Here is a 24,150-nt window from a genome sequence, read left to right as displayed (position 1 = left end):
ACAGATAGAATAGTTAGTTAACGTTAATTAAGGGCTTAAATAGGCCGTGGAAAACCCACCGCTAAGTTCTCAAGGAAGTTAGGGGAATGGCGTTTGGTGTTGGTTCATCTCCAACAGTTCACACATAGTTGACAAATAGTACACAACACGGTATTGGATGAGCGGAAGGCTGACGTCACTTCCGTACTGTGCGCCTCGCCTCCGACCTTCGCTCCGTGCAATCGACTCGGAGAGAGAGAGAGAAAACTTTTATTTATGCAGGCCTCAAGGATCATCCTCATTGGGTGGAGCCCTTAGTTCAGGGCCCCGTTGGCTCGCGCCACCCCACGTGCCCGCTGGATCAGCCGACGCTTCTCCTGCGGCGCTGAGGTGTGGTCAGCGCAGTCTCCCAGGAGGATTGTGAGGGTGAAGGAATAGGGTCGCAGCCCGGTGGTTGCGGACATTCCCAGGTGCAGTGATACACCGTGGGCTTCGCTCCAGAATAGGGGCAGTATGAGAGATATTGTGTGGGGTGGAAGAGATGAGGGATGTAAAGGCAGGGGAATGAATTAGTCTGAAGGTGCCGCCAGGCAACAGCGTCCTCTCGGTTGAGTGATTTGTGTGGTGGTGGGAAGTAGGTACGGCTTTGTCGGTAATGCTGTAGCGTTTCAGTGTAGTTGAGTGGTTCTGTTGGTGCTTCGTCTGGGTTGGACAGAACTTGAAAGCAACTTAATGAGTGTCTCCTGGGAGGATAGTCTTGCACCTGCGCTCTTTTCGCATTAGTTAGACTGTCACTTTAAGGTACGAGGCCAAGCGGAAAAAGCGAATTTTTTTTCAAAATGTCATTTTTTTGTTTTTGGTCATGTTAAATGCGCAATTTATTGCCCATCATTTTGCTGCACAAAGTTTTTGTCTATGCAGTTTCCTTCCAAAGATACAAGCAAAAATGTCAGACCACCCGTCATCTACGAAACCGAAACTGAAAGTGCCAGTTTTGTGTGCATCATAAAATTATCTTGATATGTAGTACTTTGTTGGTTATTTAACAATCATGTCAAGTGCGAACATGTAAGAATGCTCTAATAGCATTGTAAACCCACCATTTTTAATCCTAAAGCTAATAAACTTCTCTTCAGGTGGACGCGCAACGTCGCGTACACCTCGAGGACATGTATGTGAGCCTGTAAATCATTAAAGTTGCTTTGTATGATGCTGTGTGTCATTTTAAGCGAAGATATTACAACTCACGGATATAGGTGGCGGTGTCGTACGCGAAAAATCCAGCGCCGGCGAGCGTACAGAAACGTGGGCCTTGAAGGTGTGCCGGTCGCATACGCCGTTGTCCAATAATTGATGATCTCTCGATCGTGGGCCCGTCGGCAGTCAGCCGTTTCTGTCGTGGCAGTGCAAGCTTTTATCGGGGTGACTTGTCATTTCACGTTGCCACATTTCAATGTTGCCGGGATATGAACGCGTGTCCGTCGTTGTTGCCTGTAGCAACTGCAGTGTTGCGCTGCTAAGGACGTAGATGAGGGTCCGCTTCCCAGCATTGAGGAAGGAAAAAGTTGGGAGGCAGCACTGCGCAAAGCGACTGAAAGAAAGAAGAAAAGCAAGCAAGCAAGCAAGCAAGCAAGCAAGAAAGAAAGAAAGAAAGAAAGAAAGAAAGAAAGAAAGAAAGAAAGAAAGAAAGAAAGAAAGAAAGAAAGAGAAAGTAGCAGGTCAGGCACTCACACGCAAAGCTTCGCTTGCCCCTATTTTCCCGATTCGGGAACGGCTCCTGAATTTTTTGCGTTATGTTCAGTGTCGAAATTGCGGTAAATTCGAACGGAAGAGATCAGCGTTGTATCGGCGGACGGGGCTCCGGTGTAGTCGAGCAAGTGCAGACTATAGGCCTAAGTAATCAACAGCGGCGCCTGGGGTGGTGCAGGCATGACATAGCTATGGTGTAACCATGAAACGATCGAGACGGGCGCCGAACCGTCAGTGTTAGGAAAACACGCCAAGCACCAGGACGGATTCGCTCGCATGCGGCACGTGCTTAAGTTGTTCTATTCCTCCTTGCAAGGCACGCGCCTGTGTCTTAGTTGACTGACAGGCAGAATCGACCTGTGGCGTTGTGGTTAAAGCATCGGGCTTCGGTATAATGGTACAGCCCCAATTACGCCGTCGTAACACGTTGATTGATTGAGTGATTGACTGATTGATTGTTCGATCGATCGATCAATCGATTGATTGATTGATTGATTGATTGATTGATTGATTGATTGATTGATTGATTATTTCATCGACTCGCAGACTCCTCGTCACCGCCACTACCCTTACCCTGTTTCGCCGCTCTTAGCGTCCAGGCGTCATCAGCGGCCGCGAGTGAACTCTGGTCGACTTGGTGGGAGACTCTTCCACGTGGACCGTCCTATTGCCAACGCAATAAAGAGGCATTTGTAATCACATACATATATCACATAGCGTATATGACAAGTCATGACATCCCATCATCAAGGAACATGCATGACTATACACCAACACCACTCTATGGCACAGCCCTCCGCGCGCCCGCCCGGTTGTGGTGGATGCGCGAAAAGGAGGAAGAGACCGTCGACCACTGGTCGACCACATCGTGCTCCACTGCACCTATTCGTGCCCACGCCGACGAGAGGGCACCACAGTGCCGGAGCCACTGGGGTTAGTGGTCCGAAGTGACTCTGTGCAACCGCATGGGCTGGTAAAGCAGTTGGTGCGGATAACTATATGGCAGTCGACACGAGAAAAGCCAGACTTGGGCAGTGGCGTCATGCCTCCCAGCAATAGGATTTTACGTCGTGGTAGAATGAGGACGTATACCGTAACAGCGGACTCAATTTGTAGTTTGGGTGGAAGCGTTTGTGGAGTGTACTTTCGTTTAAATGCGGAGCATCGTATGCTGTCGAATACTGTCGTCGTCTCGTGTAGCTTGGCGTAACGCTGGCAAAACCACGCGTAGCGTAGCCATCTGTAGCATAGTGAGCGTGCGCTCGCGCCAAGGGGAAGTCTTCTTCCTCTTGTTCTTCGAGCACCTTGATGATGATATCAAGCGCGGAGCACTTTAGGGGCCTGGGCTGTCGTATGCTGTCGTCGCTTGGCATAACGCAGTCAAAACCACGTATAGAAATAGAAGAAAAGCGGAAGCAAGCGAGAAATAGAAAGAGAGAGAGAAAGAGAGGGGGAAAATTAGGAAGAAAATAGAAATAAATAGAAATAAAGACAGAAAAAGTGCAAAAGAGAAACAGCGAAGAAGAAAGCTGCCCAGCTCCGCACTTCCTTCAAGCTTGGCCCCAATAGTGCGAAGCTGCCTAATTTTTCTCTTTTACCAACTCTAATAATAATATCTGGGGTTTTACGTCCCAAAACCACGATATGATTATGAGAGACGCCGTAGTGGAGGGCTCCGGAAATTTCGACCATCTGGTGTTCTTTAACGTGCACCTAAATCTAAGTACACGGGCCTCTACCATTTCGCCTCCATCGAAATGCGACCGCCGCGGCCGGGATCGAACCCGCGACCTTCGGGGCAGCAGCCGAGCACCGTATCCGCTATACCACCGCGGCGGACTCTTTTACCAACTCTATCCCAGAGTATCTTAGATTTCAATAAGGAAACGAAATGCGGCGAATTGGATTACGTTTATGGTTATCATGGTTCGGTGCTCGTGTCGCCCGGTCTCCTGCTTTTGTCCGTGTCGCTTTGCGCTGACATCCATGATATTATATTAGATTTGCCTACCTGCTACAAAGGGCTCAGCTACATCTTATTATCATCATCATCATCGTCATGACGGTTTTTTAGAAGGCGGAAACGCGGGCTCAGCGTTAACCAAACGGCGCACACTCATGGTTGATTCGCGTCTCCGTTTTAACTGGCCTAGATACGGTGGCTGCTGCTTCTGTAGTTTACGCGATTAAATATTCAAACAACGAATTGTATCTGAACATAGGCACCGTACACTGACCAGAGGGAGCTGCGTTGCTCGCACTGGCCCGTCCCAAGTTCGCTGGCATTGGCCGTTAGGGGCACGCAGAAAACAGACGCGCGAACGCGTCCCCCGTGTATTCCGGCCGCAGTCCGCCCACTCATTCAGAGAGGGAGACGCGCACATCGCGTTCCATTTTGAGCAACCCCGTCTCATTATTGCGTTTTTTGTCCGCTAGGTTTTGCGTTCTGGCGCTGCAGTCGCACTGAAAAACTCGACTGTACGGTGCCTATACTGAGCGCAAAAAGTTAACTGTCCCAGGTGTCAATATCAGCGATAGTGACCGGCTATTTGTTTTCCGATTTGATGGAGGAGCTGTTCCATCTTTCCGCATATGTATTTCGTCCCGCATTCTCGAACCACCCGCAGGCTAACGGCTTGACCGAAAGGACTAACAGAACTCTCAGCAACATGCCTTCGGTGTACGATGATTCACAACACAACAGCTTCCGCTACTGAGAATATGGAAGCTAGCCAAGCCTGCGGCTGCAGCTGCACCTACTGTGTAAGCGGCTTCACGTCGTTTTCGCGCCAATTTGCGCTTCTGTGCGCGTAGGCACTCCTTGAAGTCCCGGCCTTCTTCCACCGAGTGAACGACACGCGTCCGTGTCATAACTAGTCCAAAGGGTTACGGCTGATACCGACTCTGACGCGATCTCTACGTCACGAGCGAAAGGGGCCCAACGATTGGTGGGAAGTGGCGCCACCGAGTATCGCTAAACTTGTAAAGGAGTGGGGAAAGCTGGACTTGTTGGCTGCATACGATCCGAATAACAGCGCGAAAAAAACCACAGGACACACAGGAAGGGAACACAGCGCTGTGTGCGCTCCCTTCCTCTGTGTCCTGTGGCTTTTTCGCGCTGTTATTCGGATCTTGTGAAAGAGGCATCGGCGGGGGCGAAAGGCGCGAGGAGAACTTGTGGCGAGTGGCGCTGAAAATCACTGTTCTATGCGTCATTTTGTCCGCGGACGCGATCCGGCAGAAACTAGCTGTATACCACTTGGCTGTAGAAATGGGGCACAGTCCTGCCTTTCATACATTTCAACCAACAATACTGCATGAGGAGGAGGAGGAATAAACGTTTATTGAACGAAATGGTATCGTGGTGCTAGTCCCGTGCCTACCCTAGGTGGTAGGTCTCCTCATTACAGGAACCCTCTGGCCTTCGCTGCCTCCTTGGCCCTGGCGACGAGACATAAAACATGAAACATAAATAAAAACATTGCATGCCACTGTTTTTGTTGAGTCCTGCCCTCCCGCAAGGACAACCCTCTTTAAAGATACACTTTAACTTCCTTCGGAGAGTAGCCGAGGTTCTCCAAAAGAAAGTGAACGTGTATCTTTAAAGGAGCACTGACACAAAATTTCGAAGGCGAGATAATGAGTGAAATAGATGTATGTGGAGCCGTACACAATGTCTACGAAATATCAGGGGCCAATATAGCCTAGAACGTATTTAAAATCAATTTTAAAGTGCATGCCGCGCGACTGAGCCGAGATGCGAGCGCTTCGCGACGTTGACATCAACGCGGCGGATGTGTAAACATACCTACGTTACGAGTTTGCGTTGGCTGGTGGCTGGTTGTGCCCTTGCGCTTGTGCCGTGCTACCTGCCATTTCTTCCTCCGTGCCTGCGGCTTTGCGTATGCTAGTTGTGTTCTCTTCCGCTGTTCGCTCGTCGTGCCCGTTGGCAGATGTTATGGCCCGCTCACGCTAGCGGCAAGCCTGCCGCAACGGCGCGGTGCCGCAGAACGTCGGCCGTCGCATCACGCGCGAGACCTGTCCAACTTGCACGGCAAGCTTCGCCGGCGAGGCATTCGCGCCTCCGAAAAACATGGCAGCACTGCCAAAAGCGGTTGTCGTCCACTTCGAATCTATCAAGTGGCCGCCGTGCGCTCTGTAACGTGTAAGTTCCGAACTGATGCCTCCATTTGCTTTAGATTCATGTCTTTAAGCTTCGACAGCAATGTATTCGTCCCGATTCGGCGCCGTTTTTGAGAGCCATAGTCAAATAATCGATGCTGTAGGCTTAGTGAGTCGAGATGGGCGCTTCCGAATGCTCGGAGGACATAGGTTACGCGTTTGTTAGTTGTTTCTAATCCTCCATAGCTGGCGCCACTTGACCTGGTGCGAGCTTGTGGACCTAGAGTTACTGTATATGCTACCTTTAGGTAGCAGAGTTGCGTATCTGTCTTCCAACGCCGCTAGCAACCATGCATTGCGGAGAAGCTGCCGCTTGGGCCAATTTTTTTATTTATCGACGCCGCCGCTGCAGCAAACTGAATTAACATTAGCCATCGAGAGCCAATGTTTATCGCCGGTCTTCACACGCCAGACAGGGTAATCGGTGACATGGTGGGCATGTCGCCTGCAAAAACGAAGTGCGACTTCACCGCATAGCTGTGGTTGCTAGCCGGACCTATGCGCAACTCTGCTACCTAAAGGTAGCATATACAGTGACTCTATGTGGACCCGCTCTCGCGCGCCGCCTACGTCACAATTTTGCGTGGTTACGTGGCCAGCTGCGTTAACCCGGCCACCGGAAGTAGTGCTGCCTAGCTCGGTGCTCTTTGAAACCGAAACTGCGACTGGGCGCTCTAAAAACGTCTCTAAATAAATAACCGTCGCGCACTCGCACAAACGAGGTTTGCAGCCGTGATAAGTGGACCATAACCTACCTATTGCAACAAAAAAAAAACAAGGTGCAAAATTTTTGTGTCAGTGCTCCTTTAAAGAGAGTTATACATGTGCCATGTCCGGACTCTCTAAAGAGAGTGAAAGATAATGTTTCTTTTTTCTGACAGTGCATGGAACCACTGGATAAAGACATTTCTGTCACCTCTACGTCCGGTAACCCCGTACAGCTCCATAATCGGATAGAAATGACGTCCGGAGAGGCCCCGCCCAGAGTGCGTGAGCGGCGGAAAGGCCCCGCCCGCTCAGGCACTCGGCAACGTACGGTTGCGGTGCTCGGCTGCTGACCCGAAGGTCACGGGTTCGATGCCGGCCACGGCGGTCGCATTTCGACGGAGGCAAGATGCCAGCCGTGTTCTGTGCGGTTTCAGTGCATGTTAAAGAACGCCAGATGGTCGAAATTTCCGGATCCCTCCAATGCGGCAGGCCTCATAATCATGTCGTGGTTTTGACACGTAAAAGCCCAGATATTATTATTATTATTATTATTATTATTATTATTATTATTATTATTATTATTATTATTATTATTATTATTATTATTATTATTGAGTCCTGACCAGCCACGTATATATCTTGGGTGATCACTACGCTGTCTTCGGAGAGTCGTGTGACGCAAAAGGGAGTCACCGTGCCTCTTTAAAGAGAGTCATATACGTGGCACTTCAGGACTCGCCGAAGAGAGTCGCACATGCTCTTTTTTTTTCTTGAGATACAGCCAGTTAGAACCGAAGAATAAATGTTAGCTCCGCCCACAGCCGTCGCTGTCTTACGCAGAGAAAATTTGCATAGATGCCCCATGCAATCGCATTTGCTTGTTTACGTGACGTCAAGCACGTTCCGAATTTTTTAAAGTGGGGAACTTTCCCATAAAGGCACATGTTCGTGTTGCTATAGTTATCGGTCGAAAACTCGAACTTCCTGGCAAATCGCAACACAGGTTACGACTTCACTGCTCTTTCTAACGTAACATTTTAACAAGGGACGACGGACCTTTAATTCATAATATCCGTAGTAGTTACATTAGCAGTGAAAATGTGTTTATGCTTAATAGGGAAGCCACCAAACACGGTTCTTTGGCAAATATGAATGACAGGCGCGTCGCAGTACTGTGGGCGGAGCTTGAGTTTATTCTTAGATTGTAACCGTAAAGTTCTTGCCAAGTAAAGGGTCTTATTACGTATGCGTTGATGCTGTACACCGGTCCGAGACATTCTTGCTAGAACACAGCATATAGGGCCATACACCTTCCAAGCCACGTGAAAGCCGGACAAGCATGGCCGGAGGTCGACGCGACGCAACAGACGCTGCCGCCACGCGCCTCCTCGGCAGCGCCTTGAACGGGGTCAGCTGGTCTGGAAAGATCGACGCGACGATTTCCGAAGGCTTTCACGTGCAACGGGAAGTAGCGAAACATCGGGACGGCGCGGCAACACGAGAACGGTTTGTAGCGGCAACGGAGGCCGATAAATGGTTCGACCGCAACAGCGCGCCCACCGCGGGCAAACTGTAACTAAGCCATGTTGGTCGGTAACGCAAAAATATTGTTAGACACAGGTAAAGGACGACAACCGCAAGCGCTTGCGGATGTCGTTCTTGGATGGCCTCAAGGGGGTTTAATAAAAAGAATCGCTGGAGTGCAACGTATGTCTCAGGAGTGAAGCAGTGCCTACCCTATTATGGCAGCTGCGGCCGCCATCTTAGCAGGGGCACGATAAAACGTTAGCATGCAGAGAAGAAAAGGGAGCGTTTCACTCCCACGCCCTACGTATTCAATATGGCCAATTTTTACGAACGAATGCTGCTCAACGTGTGTCTTAGTATTACTGATTCCTTTAGGTAGACTCAAGGTCACGCTAAATTTCATTGAGATCAGGTGGGTGGTGTCTTCGTTGAATTTGCATGCTGTGTACTAGTATGGATCCGTAATAACCTGTCCAATCATATTTTAAACGCGAAGCATGACCTAGCGAACGAAACGCGCTTGGACCGTATCTATCTATCTATCTATCTATCTATCTATCTATCTATCTATCTATCTATCTATCTATCTATCTATCTATCTATCTATCTATCTATCTATCTATCTATCTATCTATCTATCTATCTATCTATCTATCTATCTATCTATCTATCTATCTATCTATCTATCTATCTATCTATCTATCTATCTATCTATCTATCTATCTATCTATCTATCTATCTATCTATCTATCTATCTATCTATCTATCTATCTATCTATCTATCTATCTATCTATCTGCGTCCTGGCGCTCTCGCAGTCGTCTCCTCAGTTTGGTACATACCAAAATAGGCATAGGAGGACGCGAATGTATGACGAACACGATTCTTAGGTCATGAGATCAATAACATGACTTCCCTGTCGCGTACGTCATGAAATCCTTTCCACCAGTTACACGAGGCACAGACCGCATACCACGGTTAATATGGGCTATGAATCACCTGTGTGCGGGTATGCGCCACAAGTGGCTGACCGTCCATATTAACTCAGACTTGAGAAATCTTAAAGAAATAGCGTGAATTTTCCCGTGTCGAGGAGAACACGGTGCTGACGTCTTCAATGGGTTACAAATCCCAATGAGAGCAAAGAATAAAAACCACGCCTTGAGCCAGGTTCGAAACCAGGAATTTTGCGTGGCAGTCAAGTACTCTACTGCAGAGCCACGCCAGGGCTTCAAACTGTATTGAAAAAGAAATCACACCATATCCACGAAGTGAATGATGATTGAGGAGCTGGCTCGAAGAAGATCGGGAAAACCCGTGAATATTCAGTACAAGTCCTCTACCATCACATGAAGACGTGACACACACGTTGTTATATATACACATATACACAATGTTTTATTAATTTACAATTTTGATGAACTATATACACAGTTTACAATTATATACACATTGACATGGACAGCCCACGCTGCTGCTGCCTTGCGAGCCCTCCGCTCCACCGCCTTGTCTTCTTTGTTCATGTTATTAGTATCGAAGCGCACTGACTGACGATTGTCGAAAGAGAGAGGAAGCGCGTATAGATGTGGACCTCTAGCGGTCTCCTGTCAAACTAGAGCAGGCGCCGGAGTGGAGCGAGCGCCGCATGCTACAGTTGGCTATATGCTATATGTGGTTTTGCCTGCGTTAATATCATCATCAAGGCGCTCGAAGAACAAGAGCTTCTCTTCGAAGAACATCTCTGCAGAGGCGAGCGTGCTCTGAGCCAAGCTAAGATGAATGCAGGTTACGACGCGGGTCTTCAACCCAGCTTAAGAGCCTGGCGAGCCAGCTCCTAAAAGGTCCTATACAAGCGTCGTGTGGAGACAACGCCAATTGTGATAGCAGAACTTTTATAAGAATTTGATGAACATTATAGATGTGCACCTGTTACTCCGCAAGCTATGCTCAGTCGTATACGTCGACAACAGCTACTTATGAGACGCACATCATCGCACTGCAGCGTGCGCTTCGTTGCGATAAAATTGACGTTGCTGCTCTAACATGGGTGCCGACGCTAGGTCTGACCGTCTGCTACCTTTTAGTGGCCAGTGTAGTGGTCATGCCTGGCAAGCCCACGATATGGGCACAACTACTCAATTTACACGAAGACATCGGTACACCTCTTAAGTTTAGCCCAAAGCAAAAAAAAAAGGACGGGAGCATATATAGACTGCTACTCGTTCACTGCTTCACACGATAGTGATTCCCACGATGCGTGGGATGTACCGGATTTTGTTTCTGTACACTGTACTGTGTCGCAGTAGCATGATGCAGCAGAAGGAGGATGCAGGTTTGGTGAAAAACACCCACCGTCGCTCACCAAACCGAATGCCAATACGACTGTTCACCTCACCCCACCTTTTACAAAGGCATGGAAGGCAATTTCTGTTCAGCCGCGGCTTAGAAGCTGCGGGGTCTGAAATGCGCAGCTCTCAGAACAAACGGGGTAACGAGTGGCTGGTTTAAAGCTGCCCAGCCATTACAAAGGGCTCATTAATAATTATTATCATCATCGTCAGTAACCGCAACAAAATGGGGAGCTGCGTAGGTCCATGTATAGACTTATGCAAAACTGCTGCCATCTGTCGGAGCTTTGACGAAGCTGCCGATTCAGCTCCATGTTGGAGGCTTGTGTACGAATCGTATTGCTGTCGCTGGTATAACTTCTTGCTTGCATCTGCTTTGATAGCTGGCAATCGGGGCATAAAAACGTCAGACGAGTCTGTAAGGGCCTGTACACGTTACCGGCGTTCCCTAGTTATTACGTTGACAGTTATTACGTGTAAAGGACTGCCTCACAACGAGAAGGTACAAGCTTGTCACCGAGTCAGACGTAAGTCTGTCGTCATTGAGAATGAAGCTTTGCGCTAGGTTACAAATTTTGTCTGTCTGTGTTCAGTGTAGCGAATAAAGCGCTGTTAACTATCTGAATATCATGCGTATAGCGTAGGACGGTTGGGAAGAGGCCTTAGCGCGCGACACGGCTAGGCACAGCGATGACGGTAAGGCCTGTTGAACCATTTCAAAGCGTATTTCATAAGAGGCAGCCTACGGTCGACCTGATGTATTGTGCATCTAATTTTAAATAAAACTTTATCCTCTTTTTTTAATTTTTGAAATAAAAGAAATATTTCGTTGCTGTGGTCACCGACGTATGTTATGTACAGAATTACCCGCGATTAACATTTCCGTATCTCAGGCACGTGAAAAGTGAACATGAATAGTGTTAGTTGCTCCAAGAAGTAGATGCCGATTAGCTGGTATTTTATTGAATATCCTTCCGGCATGTGCTCGTAAATAATACGATACGCCAAGAATATACGGGTTCACATCGTCGCCTTCGGGGCCTACAGGCGCCTTTCAATTTCATCACATTGCAGCAAGACAGTTTTGCGTCGCCGACTGAACACTTGTGAAACCACCTCAGCGCGTAACCAATGGGAGTGCACTCGCGGTCGAATGTAACATATTTTCACAACAACATTTTTTTTTCAGTTTCATACGGGGAGTCCCTCACACTTGGCGCATCTGTTGACATTTCATAGCACGCGGGGTAGGATTTTTCCAAAGGGGATGATCTTCTTTGGGACAACTTGATATGTGCTCTACTCGGGGCAGGCCCATAGCCAGGAATTTTTTTTTCGGAAGGGGGGAGGGGCACTTCGTGGAAGCCTTGAATAACACCTATCTTTATTACTTTTTTCTGTCAAACACTCCCCTCCATCAGAATTTCGGGGGGAGGGGGGGGACATTGGGCCCACTTCCTGGCTACGGGCCTGTCTTGTGGTATAAATAAAGAAAAGTAAGGGGGGCGGGGAGAGAAGGGGTGGTCAGGACAAGCGGGCCGCGCCTCTGAATTTGGCAGTGATAGCACATGAAATCCTTGAAAAACACGCATAGTGAAGCACGCACGCAAAACGTCCCACCAAATGCTACCTTGTTAAACTCCCACAATCGAAAACCAACTACAAACAAGACGCTCTAGCAGAATCGATCCGTTCGCTGTGAACCGGAGATGCGCACAAGCTACCTGTCTACCATGTTATTGCTATCGCAATGTAAAAAACAAAGTAATGTCGTCAACAGCAGCGCAGACATGCGCGAGTAGCCGCGACGCAGCCTTGAAGCACGTGCACGAAGCCGGTTTGTCTGTGCCTGCAAGCACGCAGCGCGAAAACTTCCGTTCCGGCACGACACAAAAAAGTGTTCTCTGATGAGTGCCGATGCTGTCACATATCGCATCTAGTAAAAACTGCGAACGTAAACACGGCGTTAGTCGTAAGCAGCAACAAGAGCCACGGAACAATCTGCTGATCCTCGTCGGCCGCGAGGAAATGAACCACACGGAGGTTTGTTTCTTGTAAACGTTTTTTCAGCATCCCAATTTCCTTATTAATCTGAGCAACGCGACACATGAAAATATGCCGGCATTACCGTTCTTATCAGCCGCCACACGCTGATGCGCACAGTCGCGCTCAATATGACCTGCAACACGGGATCGCGTCCCAAATATTGCGCCTGGCGGCTTCAACATGCCCTACACAATATTTTGTGATTTAGGACCATCCCCAAGTGAGTTGAGTTGAGTTGAACAAACTTTATTTGCCCAACGGTTGATATTGTGCCCGGGGCTAGGCTGCCAGGGATCCACCATTCGAGGAACATCTTTCGAGTACCTCGGCGACGGCCCTGGCCCGCTGGACGGCCCACTCCTGGTCTTCGGGGGCCTCGCTGAGAAGGGCGGTTCGCCATCGCTCAGCAAGGCGCCCCGCTTCAGAGGGTTTTTCAGGTGTCCTCATCCTTCCTCGTAGTGTATCTTAATTTCTGTCGCATTCCCAAAGTACATGGGCCACCCTAACATGGGCCATATCGGCCCGTCCGTGCTCGCACTACGGGCAGCCAGGCGATGGGTGCAGCGCGGGCCACAGCAGGTGCAGGTGGTAGGGGTTGGTGAAAGCACCCGTCTGCAGCCGCCTCAGGTCAACCGCCTGCGACCTGTTCAGACGCACGTGGGGTTCCGGATATATCTTGCGGTCTTTCCTATAGTGCCCAAGTGAGAGAACAGCAATTAGTTGTGGAAATGAGGGCAAGCTGAAGCGAAGCCATACGCAGTCTTTGTAGTAGCGAGGCCACGCGCTCCCGTGTCGCAAGTCATATTGAGCCCGGCTGAAAGCTCCGTGTGTACGCATGCGGAGCGCGCTAGCCTTCCTTCAACATGGCGGAAATGCGCACGGCGGCCGCTAGATGGCAGTAGATTTTGCATAAGGTCTATTGCCTTGCAGATTGCGTAGTGGGTACTTCGCTGTTTCGCAACTGTACTTGCAGTAATGAAGACGGCTAGAAGACTGCCGATGTCACGAGCACAGACGTTCCTCTCATCACGGCAAGCTTGATCTGTACACCAAAACTCGAAGTATTAGCTTTCTCTATGCTATGGGTGAGCAGTAAGCCATCTCGGAAAAATGAAGACACACCTCGATCAAGACTACCTCTTTAACGTCGGGACAACTAATATGACAAGTTCTATCTGACCATAGACAGCCTTTGTTATTTCTCAAGGCTTTTGTGCTATTTGTGACCTAAATTACGTCAACTAATTGAAAGGAAGGTTGCGTACAAAACTGCTGATCAATATTTCCGTATTTCGCGTCCGCCTTTTATTCAGGTTTGAATACCTGAAAGACCTGCAGGTCTCTTAAGCTTCGTATTCGATAGAGGAACGCGATGTCGTTGTGAGCCCTTGTTCGCACCGCTATGCGATTCGCTTGCTAATACCATGCTATTGTGCAATAATAGCCACTCCAGCATTTTTTTAGGGGCGAAGCTCCTTAAGGCGGCACCCGTTCGTCCCTCGTAGTCGTAGTCGTAGTGCGTAACTAGTCTTACGCTTTGACCTCCAAGGTGGTGCCGGTGGGAGATTTTTCCTGTGCGTTGTTGAACAATAAAAAATTCGCAGCGGTAGCTAAAAGCCGACTTCTTCTGTCTCTCATTCCCATTAGCAGCCATTCTTTACCTCCAAGGTAGTGCCTGGTGAGATTTCTCCTGTGCGTGATTAAACAAGAAAAATTTTGTTCAAAACGCCGTTGATTGATGAAATAAACCAACGAAAGACGCCAGATGTTTTGTAAAAGCAAAACGGAAGAACGCCAGATGTTTCTAAAGCAAAACGAAAAGACGCCAGCTGCTTAACGAAAGACGCCAGATGTTTTCTAAAGCAATGGTTTTCTAAACAATGAAAATTCACAGCGTACATGTAAAATTAAAGTGAGCTGCAAGTCGTCATAACTCATCGAACCTTTAGTATAAACGCGCCTGATCTCACGTCGGTGATGATGTACTGGGCAGAATTCAGGGAAGATTCACGGTTTACCGATGAACCTCCGCAGCTTCGCCCACTCATCATCATTCACTCCGTGGATATGCTGTGATTTTTTAACCTCCTTGGGTGCGGGAGTGCGACCCTAAAGGGGTATTCACACGAGGGAGAAATCGGAGGGGGACACAGGGGGTATTGCGGATCACGTGGCCGCGACGTCACGGATTAGTGAGTGGGCGCGACCCCCCCGCGACTCCTCGGAGGATACGGGGACCTTTTCCCAGACAGGACAAACGATCTCCCGGAGGTGGGGGATATGGCGGAATTTCGGGCTGTTGTTTGGCCACATTGTTGCACTTGCTCCTGCAGACAGCGGCAGTGGGGGACCAGTTTGCAGCTGCATGGTCGTCTGCAGCTCGTCAAACGGGTGGTACAAGCCACCAGAGTAGTCTAGTAACGCTAGTCTCCCCCTCCGTTCGCCTCGTCCAGGTGAGTGGGGGACATTTGTGGAGACTTCTCCTCGCAAGCTGACGTCACTAGGCTCCGCCTTTATCTCCCGAGGATTTGCCCCCCGTCTGAATACCCCTTAAGGTTCTAAAAAGGCGCCTGAGCTTTCGGCCGCTCCCCGGCTGAAAGCTCAGAATAATTGTTCTGTTTTTCACTGTCACTTTCTCTTATATGTTTTAACCGATGGCCAGGAATATTATTTCGAAAAAATATATATAAACACGCACATACGCAATACATTCAATTATGTATACACACACACACATACAATTTCATATCAGTGCAATCGCGCTCCAACTGATACTCACGGAACAGTGAAAGCAAAGCACTAAAATAAGAAGAAAAAGAGAAAAATAAAGCAACGTGTTGTTATCTTATAAAGAAGCTTTACAGTGTACAAAGAACAGGAAAAGGATGCACAGAAACATCTTTATTGATGCAGCTTGAAATAGTCTTCAAGTTCAATTAAGAAATGCCCATGATTTAGAGAGGAAACGATATCGGCAAGTAACTTATTCCAGTGATATACCGCGAGGAAGAGGGGGGATTTACTCAAAAAGTCAGCACATGCTAAGAACGGGTCCCACTTCATAGGGGTGATCAAGGCGCGGGAAGATACGATGTGCGGACCTGACGTGGCATGCGTGGAACGACGATCTTGAGTGGTAAATCTTGTGAAAACGGGCAAGAAGTCCTGTCGGTCTTCTATTTTCTAGGAAGGTTAGATTAAGATACTTTTTTTAGATTAGTTATGCTAGACGTTGTCGAGTAATGTTTCGCAATGAAGCGGGCTGCTTTATTCTGAATTGCCTCGAGTTTGTTGAGCAAAGGAGACTTGTGCGGGTTCCAAATAAAAGATGCATATTCCATTTTTGCGCGAAGCAGTGTCTCATAGGCTAATAATTTAGTGGACTTGTTTGCCAGGTAAAGGTTACGCCTGATGAAGCCAAGAGTTTTGCATGCACGGCTAGAGATCGCTTCGATGCGGTCATTCGACGAAACGTTAGAAGATAAATGAAATCCCCAGTATTTTATTGTATGCGCACGTGCAATGATAGTGTAATTTATCGAATACTGGGTAAGAATGAAATTGGAAACTGGGAACTATAGCCTTGGCTCTGGAAAGAAAGAGGAAGCAGTTTATTTGCGCCCGTCAGAGAGTATGGGTGATAGGGGTGAGACGCAGCACCCCCTTCTTCCTTCTTTTTGAGAGATTTATGGGGGGGGGGGGAAATGATTCTACTGCCCATTCTGTAGTGTTCTAGAATTTCTCTGCATGCATTGAATGATTTGAAAGCATTTATTTCGATTTGCCACTTTGTTTGCACCACTCGGCACGTTTTGCAAGGCCGGATTGCAAAGCGTCAGGATCAGAAAGCATAGTTATTCATCTATAAATTACGCAGTCGTTCGCAAATAATCTAACTGTGGATAAAATGTTACTGCTGATGTAGTTCACATATACCAGGAGTAAAATGGGCCCGAATACGGAGCCCTGCGGCACCCCTGATTTAACCAGTGATCATGAAGAAGAAAATAATTGGCAGTTACGAAATGGTACCTGTTGGTCAAAAAATTGCTTATCCCACTTGCAGCCTGACTAAAATAGCTAAGTCTATTCATATTAATGAGAACTAACAGACAATAATGCCAATAAGGCATTATTGTCTGTTAGTTCTCATTAATATTGTGTATAACAAAGAAAAAACGAGCCCTTAAAATTTCCAAGTCTATTGATAATCGTTTATGATATACCTCGTCAAAAGCCTTGGCAAAGTCGAAAAATATGGCGTCTATTGGTGATGAGTCATTAACTCTTTCCGTACCGCGCCCACAGGGCATCGATAGCCCGCTATCGATGGTTTGAATTGCCGCTTTCGAGACATTCCGCGCCGTTGACGGACACAGTTGCCATTTATCGCGAAGAACAATAGTTTTTTTATATAGTTTGTTTTTTCACATAGGTAGGTAGGTAATAAACTTTATTTAGAGTCCAACGAGGAATCACTGGCCCGGGCCAGGCCTCCGGGAGCAGTCGTCCGGAGAACATCGTGCGATGTCCTCGGCGATAGCCCTGGCTCGCTGGACAGCCCAGATTTGGTCCACTAGATGTGGGCTGAGAAGGGCGGCTCGCCGCCGCTCAGCCAGTCGTCCTGGGGTACACTCTCTCTCGTCCGGGTAGTGGCGGCGAATACCGCACTCACACTTCCAAAGTATGTGTGCCATGTCGGCTGTCTCGTGCCCGCACCACGGACAGCCGGGTGACGGGTGGAGCGACGCACACACCCTGTGTGTTCTTGATTTTTCGAATGCGCTCCGATATGGCGCAATCGTCTAAGTGTGAAGCAAAAAATGGCCGCCGCCGGATGTGGCGCGCGCGTTGAGATGTCGCAGATGTCGGCATTCCGGCGTGTTTGTGGCTGATATTTTATCGATTTATAAAACGAGTAGCCGCGAGTCTACGTTGCTACGTTTTGGCCGGACTTTTCACTGAGAGTAACGAAAGATGCAACCCAATCTGGAACATCGATCAGCTTCACTTTCTGCTTCGGGCCGTCTCAGTTCGCGTTCGAGCACCAGCCTGCCAGCATGGAAACTTAGAGAAACAGCAAGAAATGCAAGTACGACAAGAAAACCAAGCAGAAAGCAAGAGTTTATGCAAGAAATGTGACGTTACGCTATGCTTTACGTCGAGGGAATGCTTCGCTGCATGACACGCTCAGTTGCAGCGCTTACAGTAAGATTGTTGTCGAGAAAGTCCTGTTCCATGAAAAAGTTGGAATTTTACAGGGATGCTGCCTATTAGGTGGCAGTACATTTTGTATATCTCATAATTTCGGTGACATTTTTTTCTTAGAAGATAGAGGAGTGTCTTTACAAACTTCAATTTTGTCCTGTAATCCCGAATCTGGCAACTTATATCGCTCGCATTACATATATCTAGTTAATGAAACATATGTGCGTAAAAAGTTCATTCGCTCTGCTTTTCGTTCACGTATTACATAAAACATTAGGTGCAGTAGTTCCTTCAGCAAAAAGTATACTGTGTAACCTGCAAAAAACGCCTATTTTTCCCGCGGTACGGAACGAGTTAAGAGCCTCGTAAAGGTCAGAGACCAGCTTGAATAACTGCGTCTCGCATGAGAGTTGCTGAAGCGTTGTTGGAAGCTGTGCTCGTTGCTGAAAAAAATGGTTGTGCTTCGTTAGGTGCGTCATAATTGCCGATGATAGGATGTGCTCGAGTAGTTTACGTGATATACTGAATTAAAATATCTTTTGTTTTCTCTCTGTTCGTTTCCATTTTTCTTTCTCTCTCAATCTATTTCTTTTTCTCTCTTTCTCGCACTTTCTATCTTTTTTTATTTCTTCCCTTTCTCTCTCTCTCTCTATTTTTTTTTCTCCCCTTTCTCTTTCGGTCTTGACCTCTGTTCTTTCTATGTCTTTTTTGTGATTGTTTCTTTCGATCTCTTTCTCTCTCGATTTCTTTCCCTTCTATTTATTTCTCATTTCTATCTTCCTCTTTCTTTATATCTATTTCCCTCTCTTTTTCTTTCTTTCGCTCTCTCTGTTCTCGCTCTCTCGCCGATCGGTGTTATTGCATCCCACGCTGGACAAATCGGCGCAGCGGGAGAGAGCGCGCCGGGCGCACGTGTTCGGGGTAGCGAGGCAGAACATGAAGATGAAGAGACTGTGCGCCGACATGAGGTGGATCTTTTCTTGTCTATGTCGCGAAACGGACAAACGGCGGACTTAACAAGCTCTGCTGGAAAAGCACAGATGTAGAAATCCTAGGATAGATGACAGATGCACGTTCGAACAATACGAAGCGCGTAGGGTTCGCCGCATGCGCTTGCCGGTTACGATTTCTGTTGCTTGAGCCGCAGTTTCCCGGGAAGCGGCTCTACACCTTTACATGTGTAAGAAGAGCCAGTCTAACAACCAATTTAGTTGTGTTTTGGCAGCACTGTGGGAAGGCCATGCATACTCAAGATATTACAGATGTAAAATCGCGTGGCAGGATCGTAGCATCACACCAGGCGTCAAACCCGTGAAGTGCGTAACGAGTGACGGATTTAAACCTGCGCACCCATTACAAAGGGCTCGGTATGGTTAATTATCATCATCAGCAGCAAAGTGTGGATCGACGTAGGTCCATATGTTGGGTTACAGATATGCAGTGGGTAATACGCCGCTTCGCAAGATGGTGAAATGTGGCGTAGCGAGTACTTCGTCACTGTACTTGCAGTAGGCACCCTAGATGAGTTTATAACGGCCAATGTCAGGAGCACAGACGTTACTTCTCTCAGGCCACGGTTGAGGAGTCCACCAAGAATTGAAGCATTAGCAAGCGAATCAGGAAGCGATGAGAACAAGGCCCGATAACGCTTATAGGAGAAGCTTAAAGACTTGCAAGTCATTCATGTAAACAAAACAGAATAAAAGATGAGCGCGAAATCCGAAACTGTTTATTCCCAATTGCCTACGCGATCTTCCTCTCGAGTACATGAAAAAAAAGTAAGTCCCAAATGGTAGAAAAGCCCTGAGATATAACGAGGGCTGTCTTTGGTCAAGTATAACTTGTCATACTCATCAGTGCCTCCTCTATTTTTCAGTGCCTGGGAGAACGCTCTCCTCGGGCCGTCGAGCGTGCGCTCCGCGTCTGCTCGCCGCTGCCGCGTGGTGGCGCTGTGCAAGTAGACTACGGGAAGCTGGCGCTGAACGGCCGCGCGTATCACGAAGCTCCCGAATTCGTGTATCCATCTGGGTTTAATTGCATTTGTGCTTCTTGCAGGCTTTCACAGGTACAGGGGGGTGGAAAGAAACGCGAACATAGCGGCGCGCTGTTTTCATCGCGCTCTAATCGTGGTGGCAATAAAAAGATGCTAGATGGTCTTTTATTGTGTCATGGATGAAGTCGTGTTCTGATCAATCATCGAGGCTATAACCACTTGAAAATAAATGCGAAACAGCAAAGAATGCAGATGCCGCATGTTCGCGTGTCTTTCCATCTGCGCTGTAAGTAGTCCGCAGGCAGACTGTCAAGCCGTGCTGCCGGTTCGATACTTGCACTCGAGTGTGATAGTATCCGCGTTTTATTTTCTATTTCAGTCTATCGCAACCGCCCCAATGCCTTAGTATGTCATACTGTTGTGTTCCACTCTGCAAATGGAACTGAAAGAAATCACGATTGTCTTTATTTATTTCCTTTTATTGATAAAAAAATCTCACAGGGTCCCTTATGCATTCATCTAAGACGACTGAAACGCGAAAGCCATCTTCTTTTTCTTCTAGTCAATGTATTCCCTGCCTCCCTCCGAGATATTTCTGCGCCTAACGTGGTTTTCTTACAGCCTCAAGGATCGGAGGCAGTGCAAGCTTTCTGTACATCAGCGGAGGCATGCACTGCCTCCGTGATCGGCCCATTTTGACCAAGCGAAGATGTAATATGACGACGTCAGGTTAGGTGACGTCACGACGATGCCACAAAATTTTATGATCTGTGGCGTCATATGATGACGTCATCACGTAATTATATTTGCATCACTCGTGCTGACGCCAGCGACGGTCAATTTTCGCGTTTGATGAGGCATCTAAGGCTTTCGCCTTAATACACTGTTCGGCTGTCGTTCCATGAAATTCCAGCTGCCGCTGATGTTCGGTAGAGGTGGCTTGCAGTAATTAGGCGGGATAATTGGTGTCCTAATACATCTTCAAACTACACTACAATATGCAGCCGCCGTTTACGACGCAAAGATTTCATAGAATATAAGAAGCGGCGGCTTTCGAAGGATGCAGTGGCGTCACGCTTTGCAGACTACCCTTTACATTTGCAGCCTAAGGTAACAACTGAACCAAGCATTGCAAGTATCCCTAAACGTGACCGTGTTGCGTCCGAACAGTCAACGAATGCATGTAGTACCAGTAGCAACGCTGCCTCGCGATCGCCGCCATGTGCATGCAGCGCTGACATTAGGACCCGAAGCTGAAGAATCGGAGCCCATGGACACTACATGTGCTACCGGCGAAACAACTGACAATCATTATGTACATTGCCACTGGAAGCAGCTTAGTGACATTTCATGCTATTTAGCGCATGAAGTCATGACTTACATATAGTGTGCTACACCAGTAGATGGTAACACGCATCGGGAAACTTTAAGCGCCCAAGCTTTCATTATTAGCTCTTGGCAAATGCTGCTTTCTAAAATCGACTTTCAGACAGTCAATAACCGACTCTCAGTCAAGCGAGCGTAACGGTGACAAAACAATTGTCCGCGCATCACTGGCATGCGCTCTCTCCTGGAATCGGGCTAGCAGACGACGCGCGAGCGTCTCGAATAAATAGCCGCGAAAGACACATGCCTTCGAAATGGGCTGGTTGCCCAGAACGACAAGTGCGTCATGATTCCAGTTTACAAGTTTTCATTATACTTTAAACAACGCGAATACAGCCGTAAACTGAACCATACAGCAGCTTCAAATGCAGCCACGGCATTCGTTTCCGCGAGCGACGACGCGACGGCTGGTCTACTACGGTGGCGGCGCCCGGCGGCGAAAAGCCGCACTAACGCCGACGGACGGTTCCCATTGCGCTCCGCTCCTTCGCCCAGGCACAGAAAAATAGAGGAGGCGCTGTACTCATTTACGCTGTGTGAAAGAGTAAAACTCCGCTGTGGTTCTTCAGTCTGAATGGTAGTGTGGTATTCTTCAACGTGGGCACAGCCAACGTTACTAGATCGTTGGGCACAGCTGCATTCAGGTATCCCATTGTACAGTGCATAGTGCTCTGTCCATGGAGGACGAAAAATTTCACCATCTCCCACTAAAGGGAACCATGTGGGGATGCGAAGGAGCGCATGGGTCGACTTAAAGTTCCGTTCATCACGGGCACCTTGCCCGATGTTAACGCGTCCTTGCATGTGGAGCACACCATGGATTCATTGTAGTTGCTGTTGCTGTTCTCGTCCTGAACTCTGGCTGGAGCACGCCACGCGCGTTCATCGCGCGTCTGCACAATCTCGTTCCCCGACGCCATCACGTGATTGCTGAGAGAGTGTAAGGGGGAGAGGCGACAGCGTCTTATCCAGCCCCTTACACAGGCCTGAACGCGCTAGAGCGCGTGCCAGCACACGTGGTTTTGTCTGCGTTACGCCAAGCTAGGACAGCATACGCCAGCCCAGGCCCCTAAAGTGCTCTGCACGTATCATCATCAAGGCGGTCGAAGAACAAGACGAAGAAGACTTCTCCTTGGCGCGAGCGCGCGCTCAATATGTTACAGATGGCTATGGTAGGTTTTAGAAAGCGGACGGTCGCCAATGGAACTACGGACAAAGCCCAGCGCAAAAGCTGCTTCGCATCTAAAATTCGGCAGAACCCACGTACCGTGGGAGTCGATGTTATGCGAAGCATGCGGCGTGAAAGGGACTTTGGCGTAACTTTTAGGGCCGAAGCTCCTTAAGGCGGCACCCGTTCGTCCCTCGTAGTTGTCGTAGTCGTAGTGCGTAACCAGTCGTAACGCTAGTACCAGATGTTGACCTCCAAGGTGTTGCCGGTGGGAGATTTTTCCTGTGCGCTGTTGAACAATAAAAAATTCGCAGCGTGCGCGTTAACTAAAAGCCGAATTCTTCTGTCTCTCATTCCCCATTAGCAGCCATTGGCATGCTCCAGTAGGAAACGTTAGTAGAAGTAGAAGTGTAAGTGTTAGCTAAAAGCCGACTTCTTCTGTCTCTCATTCCCATTAGCAGCCATTGTTTACCTCCAAGGTAGTGCCTGGTGAGATTTCTCCTGTGCGTGATTAAACAATAAAAATTTTGTTCAAAACGCCGTTGATTGATGAAATAAACCAACGAAAGACGCCAGATGTTTTCTAAAAGCAAAACGAAAGAACGCCAGATGTTTCTAAAGCAAAACAAAAAGACGCCAGCTGCTTAACGAAAGACGCCGGATGTTTTCTAAAGCAATGGTTTTCTAAACAATGAAAATTCACAGCGTACATGTAAAATTAAAGTGAGCTGCAAGTCGTCATAACTCATCGAACCTTTAGTATAAACGCGCCCGATCTCACGTCGGTGATGATGTACTGGGCAGAATTCACGGAAGATTCACGGTTTACCGATGAACCTCCGCAGCTTCGCCCACTCATCATCATTCACTCCGTGGATATGCTGTGATTTTTTTTGTGATTACCTTAGCCGCAAATATATGCATTAAAAAACCATTACGTACTGTTACGGACCATTTTTTTCCCCTTCCGGAACAGAAACAGAACCGAACTTTTTGCGGTGGGACGAAACTAAAACCGATACGAAAAACATTTCGTTCCGACACCATGGATAGGACAACAGGTCGGCAATATAAGGTGGAGCTCACTCAGACTCGCTGACGAAAGATATTTTACGCTTAGGGCTCACTCGAACTCAGTCTCACCAATATTTTCCTTAACCGGACTCACTCGGACTACAACTCACCAAAATATTACTGACCTGGACTCACTCAGACTCAGACTCACGGCCTGATGTGAGTCTGAGGGAATCTGAGTTAGTCGACTCGAGAGTGAGTTTGCCGACCTATGCACGCAGGTCTCACGTTTGATACGCATAAGCCGGTTAGGCTGCATGTTTGGAAGGCCAGCGTGTGCTTGGGCCTGAACAGGGCCCGATAACGCTGAAAGCGGAAGCTTAAGCGACCTGCAAGCCTTTCACGTAATCAGAACTCAATAAAAGATGAACGCGAAATCAGAAAATGCTGATTACCATTTGCATACGCGATCTTCCCTTCAATTAGTTGAACAAATTTAGGTAATAGATAGCAGAAAAGCCCCGAGAAATAACGGGGGCTTTCCGTGGTCAGGCAGAACTTGTCAAACTCGTTGCCTGGCTGTAAAATGGTGAGACTGCTTTGTTGTTTAATCATCCGGAATTGTACTGTCGTTAGGCCCCGGAAAGTCTGAAGTTTCAGCGATCGCCGCAGAGGGCGAAAAGAATGAACCGCGGCGAGTTCCATCGAGATGCGCGTTATAGTGGAACTACTGACTCCTCATTCAGCGGTCGGACGCGGCCACCTGGATCGGGGCGCGCCCCGATCCAGGTGGCCGTGGGTCGGATAAGTTAGTTTCACTTTCCCTGTTAGGGGCGCTCAACC

At 48.1% G+C, this 24,150-nt stretch overlaps 1 protein-coding gene across 1 annotated transcript in view; it reads left to right on the top strand.

Moving 5' to 3' along the window:
• Window positions 1–24,150, top strand: part of LOC119399690 (probable chitinase 10) — a 685,554-nt gene that overhangs the window by 427,212 nt on the left and 234,192 nt on the right. The window lies entirely within an intron of this gene.

The sequence above is a fragment of the Rhipicephalus sanguineus genome, chromosome 7, assembly GCF_013339695.2.
Source record: "Rhipicephalus sanguineus isolate Rsan-2018 chromosome 7, BIME_Rsan_1.4, whole genome shotgun sequence".
Taxonomy (NCBI): domain Eukaryota; kingdom Metazoa; phylum Arthropoda; class Arachnida; order Ixodida; family Ixodidae; genus Rhipicephalus; species Rhipicephalus sanguineus.
Note: the sequence above shows the minus strand (reverse complement) of the source record. Positions and strands in the feature narration are given on the sequence as shown.